The sequence below is a fragment of the Haemaphysalis longicornis genome, unplaced genomic scaffold, assembly GCF_048455015.1.
Source record: "Haemaphysalis longicornis isolate Haplotype H1 unplaced genomic scaffold, Haemaphysalis longicornis Haplotype H1 scaffold_3, whole genome shotgun sequence".
Lineage (NCBI taxonomy): Eukaryota > Metazoa > Arthropoda > Arachnida > Ixodida > Ixodidae > Haemaphysalis > Haemaphysalis longicornis.
Genome location: NW_027526335.1, coordinates 9,315,021 through 9,325,779, shown reverse-complemented (window position 1 = coordinate 9,325,779; position 10,759 = coordinate 9,315,021).

Here is a 10,759-nt window from a genome sequence, read left to right as displayed (position 1 = left end):
GTCTTGCTTGTCTCTGTGTAGCACCAAGTATTCCTTCCTGTTGAGGAACTGTTTTATGGGATGGGTTGCAAAGGAAGTCAAATAATACCGTAGAAGTAGTGTTCATGCAGCGAAGACAAGAGCCGTGACAGCGCCCGTTCCGTCTGTCAAGTTCGCTGCGCCAAGCATACTTCGGCAATCATAAATCAACTCGCCAAACAAGGAGTCTTACTGAAGTGTCACATAATACGCGTCACATAACTGTGAAAGCATAGCGGGGACTAGAACATGCTGTTATGCTGAAGGGTGAAGGACGATGTATAAAGTACTCAACGACGCCGGGGCGTGTGCAAAAACGGTCTCGGAACAAATGGCCCGCAAGAAATGATCCCGGAACAAGGTCCGGGTAAACGTGCAAAAAAGCAACCCCCCCCCCCAAAAAAAAAGAAAAAAAGAAAAGAAAACCCGTTTAATGTACTCTTTTACTGCAGTGCCACTGTGTCTGTTGCGAAAAAAAAAACGAAAAAAAAAGTTGTCCATAAAGCGATCCGCCAAATATAATAAAAGAAACTTACGCTCTTTTAACTAAGGTGTATTCTTCCTAACTTATACCCACTTGTAATAATAGAACGGCTGTACGAGACGGGCAAAAGGGTATTCGTAAAACTCGCGTTAAACTTGACCCCCCCCCCCCTTGAAAATTCAGAGAAGCCTGCACTCACGCGCAAGACTTGAATGGCGAAGCTGTTGTTGGTGAGCATTGCCGGACACATAGTTAAGTTCCAGTGTCATTGTTTATTTGCATAGTTGCGGTGCTAATAATCATCATCATATGCATCGAAGAGGTCGTCGTCGTCTTCACGGCGAGGGGTGGATGCAAAATCATCTTCAGCATTGTAAACTACTTCCACCAGCTCAACTGTCAAAGCTTGCACTCAATCGCGCAAGGCTTGAACCATAGCGAAGCTGAAGGATTTCTTTATACGTGAGCACTGAAGGACACAGCACCACGTGTTTTTACAAGTTTTAAATTGTTTATTTACATGTTCAGCCGTTGGTTTTCACTGTGCTAGTAGTATTCATCGTCATACGCATCGATACCGCCGTGTGCCTCATGCCAAGCATTACATGTGCGGTAGTAGAGCCTGACGACAGCGCTGGAGTTTTTTTTTTTTCTTTTTTTCTTTTTTTTTTTTGTTGAAGCCACTGCGTGAGCCGGGGACTCAGCGTTCGATGCGAGACACGCGCTCACGGGCGCTCCGCATTTGCTTGGTATTCTTTTCACCCGCCGCGGTGGCTCACTGGCTAAGGCGTTGCGCTGCTGAGCGCGAGGTCGCGGGTTCGATTCTCGGCCACGGCTGCCGCTTTTCTGATGGAGGCGAAAAGCAAAAAACGCCCGCGTGTACGAGACTTCGGCGCACGTTAAAGATCCCCAGGTCGTCAAAATTAATGCGGAGCCCTCCACTACGGCGCGCCTCATCGCCTGCCTTGCGTCGGCGCGTCGGCGACAGTCTAAGTCTCTGCAGCGGCGAACTTAATATTTGTACAACAGCTCCGCCGTCAAACAGATTGCGCCATTGACCAAATGTTTCCAAGATGAAATTTCACTGAGTGCTTGGGGACCGCGCGTGGGGACGAGTAACGAAGTGGGTCTGTAACCATACTGCAGAAGGATAGCCATTTGGGCGAGTTGGTATTGATTGAACATCTCCGAATAACAGCCGTAAAAACATTTTTTTTTTCCGCTAGTGTCTGTGTTTTTACGCTGTGATTCGAAAGCTGTAACCACACTCCTTCCGCAGATGACTATGCTTCACTGTGCAACACGTAATGTGGGAAAGCCAGCTTACAAAAACCAAGCTGGTATTCATTCCCTTAAAGTTGTCATCATCTGTAAACACAACTGCATTTCAGGGAAGGTATTTTACCTGGGGCGGTATAAGATAACAAAATATGAAGCCCCTAAAAGACTTTTCTATTTTTTTTGTGCGTGAATTTTCTCTGTAGGATGCTGAAAATTGTTGGCCTGTCGCCCGATACATCTGCTGTATCCTAGCCGTGGACAGCTCCACTGTAAAAAGCCTGAGACGTGGCAAAGCACCATCGTTTTATTCAGAAGCTGCCTGGCATCAAAACTCATTGTTCTCACTCAAAATCAAGATTGCTCATCAGTCTTACGGAATGTCACTGAATATTTGACCGCATTTAGTATATATCATCAGGGGTTGCACAAGGTTCGAAATTTGCCGACGAATTTCTGTTTTTCAGTTGCATCCATGATGTCCGAGTATGAGTGCTGTGAGTGCAATGTGCAACTACAATGAGTGCTGTGCATACCACTGCAAGTTCCCAGAACGGCTCGTGGAGGGGAACATAAATAAAACCGTGTATATTTGTTTTACAGAAATGGAAATCAAGGAATGAAGCACGGATCATAACATTGCAGCTTTGTATGACTGCTCCTTGCCAAATGCCGACCCATATAGGCGTGCATCATATGCGGCTGCTGGGACTGACACGTAGCTTTTAACGGCGAAGCTGTTTAGCAAATCGTTATTTTTCGTGTCCGCGGTTAATAATAGCGAGAAAATGCCGATTTCACGTGAGCTCGTGCCTCGCAGCGACCTACCGGAAGTTAAAAAGACAAAAAAAAAATACCGAGTGCTCGCGTGTGCGTGCCTCGCGGCGACCGCACAGCGTCCCCGGCGGACGTTTGTCGAGCCAAGAATAACCACGTAGGAAGATTGCCCAAGATTGGCAAAAAAAAAAAAAAACCCTAAAAAGTCCAACGTTCGCCGTAATCATGGCAACACTTGGTCGGAACGAGAAAGACACGTCATACGCGTCGCCAAGGTGATGTCCAATGATTAACATTTCCAAAAAAATTAAGGATGCTCACATCTATAGCAACAATGATGGAGTAAAGGCATTGTGGCAGCGAAGAAGAAGCAAATCGGCTGCAATCGTAGTAAACCGTCATGATGGTCGTGAAGGTTGCGTACAGCTTCGCTACCTTCAAGTCTTACGCGTTAGTGTCAGATTCCTGCATATTTTTTTTTATTTGCGGCGAGAGCCTGCAAGATTAGCGTTTTTTTTTTTTTTTTAGCGCTGTTTACTGAAGTGCTTCCTCAAACCTTCTGGGATGCGCGTGCTGCATGCAACGCCAGTACACAAATATTCTTTCACATTGACGTTGGAAGAAATTGTAGATCAGGAGGAGATGGAGAAATTAGAATTGAAATTGGTGTTTCAGGCAGGAAAGCTGGAGCAGGCGATGTTGCAGGGCCGCAGATTGATTTCTTTTTTCCAACTGAAGGCCTGTAACGTGCGCCTTGACGCACTGGCGTTTTTGCTTTTCTCCTCCATCAGAAGAGCAGCCGGCAAAGCCCGGAACCAAACCCGCCTGCCAGAAGGCGGAGCAGCGCTAGCCTTAGTCACTTAGTGCCACGGGTAAACTCCAGAAAGTGTGTTGAATGTGGCAGAATGTCTGTGATTGCAAACTACAGCAGAAAATTGGGCTCAACTTCAGCGCACGAGACATTGGCTTGAGAACCTTTCTAAACCCGCCACGAAAAGTTTCGACTCAGACAATTCCATGCAACCACAAAGTTGGCGTAGAGCTCGAAGTATACTTGGCCGAGCAACATTGCATTTCCGGGCGTGTTGAACAACAACATGAAGCCCACAATAGGTATACAAAACTTACCAGGCATTTCTTACCCAAGACATACATAGCTAGTCAAGTTAATGGAACCGATTTTATTCATTTGTTGCTCTAATGACTTTTCCAGTGCGCTTCAAAATATCGTAAGCTCCTAGAAAGAATTTCGGTGCAGTTAAGTAGTGTTACCATTTCAGGGCATCCCACAAATGCAAGAATGCGTCATGCTACCAGTGAAAGCGATTGAGATTGCCGCTGTAAACTGAATTTCAGAGACCGAGGCTTCCTGATTTGTTTCTATTTATGCTTTTATTGAAGGCTCAAAGCCATAGTCTGGAAAGATGGAGCTTGCTACGAGCCTCAGCGTACAAGTTCATTGTCACAATTACGGCCATTCTGAGATTCCCGATAAGTCGTCGCTTTTTTTGGCGTAGTAATGAAAACTGACTGCCGCTTCTAACATAGGCTATTTCATTATTGCTGTTTGTTCCACAGAAATTGAATTTTTTTGCTGCCACAAGACTGACCTCCCTCCATTCGAGTATCCTGTGATACCGCACTCACAGGCGCTGTAGAGGCACCTTTCGCGAAAGAACAAGTCACGCGTTGACAATCAGACCGATTTCGTTCCTGCATCGAACTGAAAACAGCCGGCTGACTTGACAGTGAGAGCTTTGTGTCTTCAAATTTCGAATATGCACTTCCTATTAAACTGACATTTTTTCACTGAAATGGTACTATTTTATTCGCTGCCATTTTTTTATTCAATGGAGTACTACATCATTTGGTGTTCATTCTAGAAGCCATGTTGCTCAATCCCAGGAGAGGTACGCTGCGTGAAAGTTCTTAGCAAGAATAGCACTACGTTTACCAAAAGTTTTGCTTGGGCCTTACGTGTTGTCTTCCTCTTGCGTGTACATCTGACGAAAACATGTCATTGGGTCTGTCTGGCACGTATAGGTGCTGCGCTAATATTTCACGATCAGGCGTGCAACGTTTCGGGGAAATCTGGCTGGCGTATAAATAAACGCGTGTTCTTCACAAGTTAAAAATAAATCGGAGACTACCACACGAGGCGACTAACTCTATCATCAAAGAAAGTGTATTGCTACAACTACTTTTCTGTCGTAAACAACGCACTCGGATTGCCCGCCCTAGACATCTGCTCTTTAAGACCAGCCGTTTTGTCATTTGAAACAAAAGAAAAAGGAACACAACAGTTGGAAGGTTACATCAGTAAGTTCACGGCTCTCGATGTGCGGCATTCGTAATTTTGACTTCGTTCTTTAACTGGAGCGTTCTGGGTTCTTCCTCTTTTTACTTTGTTTTCTGCTTTCATGCTCTCCCCTCTCCCCCTTTTTTAGGCATCCGGCATCCACAGAAATGAAATTATGCGTACGCCACTGCTTGTTGGTTCTGTATACCTCAAATCCGCACAGATACGGGCGCTGACGCAGGTGAGGGCAACAAATTCTCGGTAAATCACCGCTGTTATGGCGCGCTAAATATAAAAGCGTCGTACGCAACACCGTATGAGCGCTTGGCTGCATTTACCAGAATACATCATTTTCCCGCTCCTGCAGCCCGCGTTTTTCAGGTCCCGGTGCAGTGGCGACATCTTTGAGGTTACATTAGAACCAGTCCCTCCGTGGCACGGTGTGTTAATTCAGGCACACTACACGCCGTAGCTGACAGGTGGCGGTTCGTTCAGTAAGGCCCTCCTGTAGTGCGGCTAAGCTCTTTGTATGCGGGTTACTCCTCACAAACTTTCGTTTTACTTTTAGCCGCCTCTTCGCGTTTACAATTCATACGCCTGCACGTATTAATCGGCCTACATTTTCCCAGAAGTATTAACCGCCCTGATCAACCTTTCGCTTAAGCTCTTTTTGTGGTTTTTCTTTGGCTCGAACAACCATTGGTGTCTGCCACTTCAATGTATTTTATACTTACTTAATGATACGATAATTACTTCTAGTTAATTTTACCTAGCTCTATTAGGATGCTTAAAAACAAGGCCGCGAAATTAATCGGCTCCAGCATGATTAATAGAATAATGCATTGAATGGTTAGCGGTTCATTCCTTCAACCGATTAATCAAGGTAAATGGAAGGTGACGCGAGATTTTATCCTCGGCCAAGGTGTATGCCGTTGGTTCTAAGAGGGTATTACCCAGTATGCCCACAAACAGTTCGTAGACAAAATATTTTTGTCCGTTTTCTTAATCACTATGGGAATTCACATCGATTTCTGCAAGATAAAATAGGAGCTGGACATCTGGTGACGGACGGTTCAGCTTCAGAAATATTGAGCTGAATTAAAAGTCACCTTGGCCAGAATAGTGCAAAACCTTTTTGTGTGTGTCTCGGTTTTATTTTAGCTTCATAAAAAACAGCGTTTCTTTACTTCCGGGCCTTGTTGCTTTGCATGTTTGACGTATATTTTATCTGTGGACGCCAACAAGTTTGGTTGTCAATCAGCCATGCTTAAAAAAAAAGCTTTCGCACAGTACTCTTTTTTGCATTTTCCCCTCATTTTACTGGGTGCAAAAAAATGATGAAAATATGTTTGGGAGGCAGTCAGACTGGAGAGGTTTAGAGTTTGCGTTTATATAGCGAACAAGGACCACTGATATGCCATAACCTGCCTCAGTGCGATTGACAGCAACATATGTCATGCAAATCTGGTTTTAACAATCTTACCACGGTGGCCATATCAAGCCACACAATTGATTTGAAAATGCTCGGATGATACAAAAATAATCGATTAAAAGCCAAAAATTGCGTCATTAATTTATTTAAAATAATTTGCAGTTTACGCAAGTCGGCACTACCTCTAAGGAAAGTAGCATACCAAAAATAATGAAGCACACCAGCAAAACAACGAGGAAGTCTACAAGAAGAACAAACAACTGAAAAAATAAAGAAAGAATGAAGCAAACAAAATTCGTAAATGAGTGAGGGGCGTGCGAGATTACTAAAGCACAACTGGTGTATTCAAATAAATGTTTTTTCTTCAATCATAGTATATTATATACCCGCAGTCGTGCGAACTCGTCTTCTACATGGCGAAATTGATATAGATTCGCAGTCGTGCAGTTTGTATACGAGGAATATCTCGGCCGTGGTATTCCCTCATAACAAGCTCGACAACATCGGAAAATTACGCATGGAGCGGCCTATCTATCTCCAATCGCGCAAGTGGCGCTGGGACATCTATAGTCCTGATATATGTCTCTGATGGCAGGGTGGCGTGACGAAATGAAATATGAAGGCGACTTGCCGTTCGAATTGTTGTTGCCGTGCAAGGTAAAACTGGAATGTCATGAAACAAGGAAGTCACTGCAAGATTAAGAAGCAAGCAAGCAAGCAAGCAAGCAAGCAAGCAAGCAAGCAAACGAATAACAAACTAAGCAGTACTATCAGTTTTTTACACGTTAACAAAAATGCGGTTAACAAAAAACAAAAAAATGCCCTAACCTAATAATTAGGGCTTTGACGACGCGTTAAAGGAAGGAAGAATTCCATGCAAAGGAAGCAAGCTTGCACAGCACCCGCTACGTGTACTTGCGCGGTGGTGTTTGTACTCCGAATAATGTGCTGGAAGGACCCAACTGCGGTTTATTGTTACAATTCCAGTACTGCAGGATCGGCCTCTCGAACTGCCCATTCCTGCACATATATACTGCACGAGACGAAAAATACAGTGATATGATGGGTGCTCAAGCGGCTGTTATGTCTGGACGCAGTACGAGGGGATCACTCTAGCTCGGAGCGTTTTTTTCTGCACTGGGAAAACTTGTAGTGGCAGCTGTCAAGCGATTGTTATATATGGAGCGCCCTTATAAAGGGGGCTTCAGTTTCTCCGCGTTGGCACATGTAGTGTCAAAGCTAATGCTGCAGAAGCGCCGGCTATAAGAATTAGATTGTTGGTTGTCGCTACTATCACCGTCGCCAACAGCACCATAGACATGCTGGGTTGGTATTTTTGAGATGGTTCTTCGTTTAATGGTCTGAAGACCATTTTGTAGTTCCTGGACCATCCACCGTGGAGGCACCTTCATGCCTATACCTATGCTGTCCGCACATGGGTACGATAGCACGCACAATGTCCAGATGGGAGAGAGGGAACTCTTTAACGGGGGCTGGAGAGGTAAGCTGTGATAGCGGCAGTGCTTGCTACGCCAGATGGGGGCGATTGCAACGCAGTGAGGTGAATGTGACAGATTAGGAAGCCAACAACTGTAGAGAAAACAAACGTTAAATAAAAAGTGACACGAAATGAAATGCAAGAAACGAAACTCTAAAAAAAGTTGATTAAAGAAGTTGAGCAAATGGTGCCGAGGAAGCACAGAGCGCCAAACAACAAAACGGAGAAAAAACGTACATGACGACGCAAACGCGTACAGATGTAGCCATGCTCACAAATTAAGAGTTAAAAATTTTTGTCTTGTCCTGTGTCCCGCAAGAAGCGAGCAAAATTTTTGTCCGTAAAGATAAGTCATTGTTGTTGGCCCAGGGTCCAAGAAAGTGACACAACCAAAGCCTTGCTCCACGTCGTACACGATACAGGCAGCTAGCCGCTGTTATTCGCGCAAAGGCAAATCGCGGGCAGAAGTGCGCGGTAGTTTCGCGCACAGCACACGTGGGGCACAGTGGTGAATCCTCCCACCCTATTTTAAACTTGAAGCTTCGGGTATAAGCCACGTTGAGACGCAAACGATGCAGTACACCTTCAGACGCTTTGGTTAGGTGGTGTGGAACCAGGGGTTTATGCAGAATTTCGATTTTGCAATGGGGGGGTGTTGGCGGGATGTTTGGGGGGGGGGGGGGGGGGTGTTGTATAAATTCTTAGGCAGGGTGCTTGTGGTTGTGGAATCTTTTTTTTTGGGGGGGGGGTGTCGAAGTCCTTCTGGGGGGGGGGGGGGGGGTGTTGGGGGGTGTTAGGGGGGTGTGTATAAATCCCTGGGTGAAACACAGAGTTTGCAGAGAGGGTCAATGCCACGCAGAGGTGGATATCCGCTGTGAGGGTCCTGTCACTTCAACATTTGCTCACTCCATCCAGTCCAATAAATAAGGGCCCAACCATCCTCGCGAGAGAAAGGAGGCTGTGCCCTGTTAAGTAGAGAGTGACCAGTGCTGGCGGCTACATCAGATGTATTTTTTTCTATTCCCGAATGACCAGGCAGCCATTGAAGAACGATGTGATGGCCGGCGCGCACTACGGCTGAGTGGATTTCGCTGATTTCGCACACAAGCTGACTGCGGTGGTTGGACAGCTTTCTCAAAGCTTGCAAAGCACCCCGCGAGTCTAAGATCACCCATCGCCGAGCATGATGTGCACCAATGAAATGAAGGGCAGCCCTTACAGCCGCTAGCCCAGTAGCGGTGGAGGATGTTTTATGGCTCAGTTTTTTCCTGAATGTGCAGCGCACCGACGGAATCCGCACGCCAATGGCGGATGATTCTGCGGTCACTGAGCCGTCCGAATAAACGTGCGTGTGGTCTACGTACGCGGTAAATATATATTCAAGTGCGACAACCTTCAGTGCAGGTGCGGACATGGACGACGTTTTGCTTAATCTGGGAATTTTTGTTGTTATATTCCATGGTGCGAATATCCTTGGTAGCAATGCTGGCTTGGCAGGTCGTTGAAAATTTGATGGAAGCAAGTCTCTTACATGCGATGCGGTGATGGCTGCCAGATGATACGCGTGGCACCGAGTGACACGGCGTAGAGACGTTCGAAGTCACTCTTGATGTTGAAGCACTGAAGCAGAGAGGCACCGAGCTTCCCGAAAAGTTCCAATTGTCGATGTGCATTGGGAAAGACCCAGGCACACGCGTAGAGCTCTCGCCAGCACTGAATCTATGACCTTCAAACTTGTAGAAGACAGTTGATGTAGGGCCGGCAGGCTGGGGCGTAGAAGGCCGAGAAAGTGTGCTCGGTAGAGTCCAAGAAGAGAGGACACGGAGCATCCCCAAGATTGTCCACTCAGCATGCGCAATATGCGCACGAAAGACAAAAGCCTCTCTTTAAACTGCCGCGTATGGGGAGTCCAAGACATCGAGTGGTCAAAGATGGCACCGAGAAATTTGTGTTGTTTGGCATAGTGTATCTGCGTACCTTCTACAATGAGCATGTATCGTGAGACGTCACGCCGTGTGAACGCAATCGCTGCACACATCTGAAAGGATAAGATCAACCCGCAGCTTCTTAGGTAATTTCACATCGCCAGGACCACCCTCTGAAGTGTGGCGCGAATGTTACGGCAGTTTCTGCCTGAGGCCCCATACAAATGTATTCTGCGTACAGCAAAATATTGACCCATTTTTTTCGCACAGCTGTGTATGGTATGTTTATGAAATTTTTTTTGCGTCTTCGGACATTGTCGCCTCAACAATCTTGAATCTTGCGGCAAAGATAACTTTCTGGTGAATGATCTGTGTACTGAAATTGTTGCTGAGATGAGTATACCATTACGCCTAGTTTCATTTATCTGCCAATATTAGTTCACAGTGAAGCTGTAAACGTTACAGAATTACCAGCTGCTGCCAATACATGGCCATTTACTGTAAGAGTATGGCCACAGAAAGCTGCCGTAACACTTTTTACTCGAAGATATCCTGAAACAGATTATGTGACTATTAGACGACTCTAACATTACCCCGAGGTTTATTTACTTTTCATAATTACGTGGTTCCCAGTGAAGTAGTAATTTTTGCGGGACTCTAGCCTGCTGGGGGCTTCTAGGGCGGGAAAAGGGAAAGCCCCATGTTTGTCCGCTGGAATAACACTCAAGTGGACGTATGCTCAATCGCAAATTACGAACAAACGTGTTTTGTTTCGTGCTCTCCTTGGACTGCGCGCACCTTCGCTGGTCACTGAGCCATCCTTCACGGAGGGGAAGGGCACTGAACTGATTTATTCAATGCCCCGATAACAATGTGTAAGAGCGCCTCTTGCGGTAGTTTAGCGATGCAGGTTTGAATGTCGTTGAAGGGGTTTATCGCCACATAAATTAGGCTGATGAAACACATGCTGCGTCATTGCTTTGGTTGTTCTTCGACTGTAATAATCACTGTCCTCGTGATCCTCACGTATTTTGCAGCAATTCCTTTT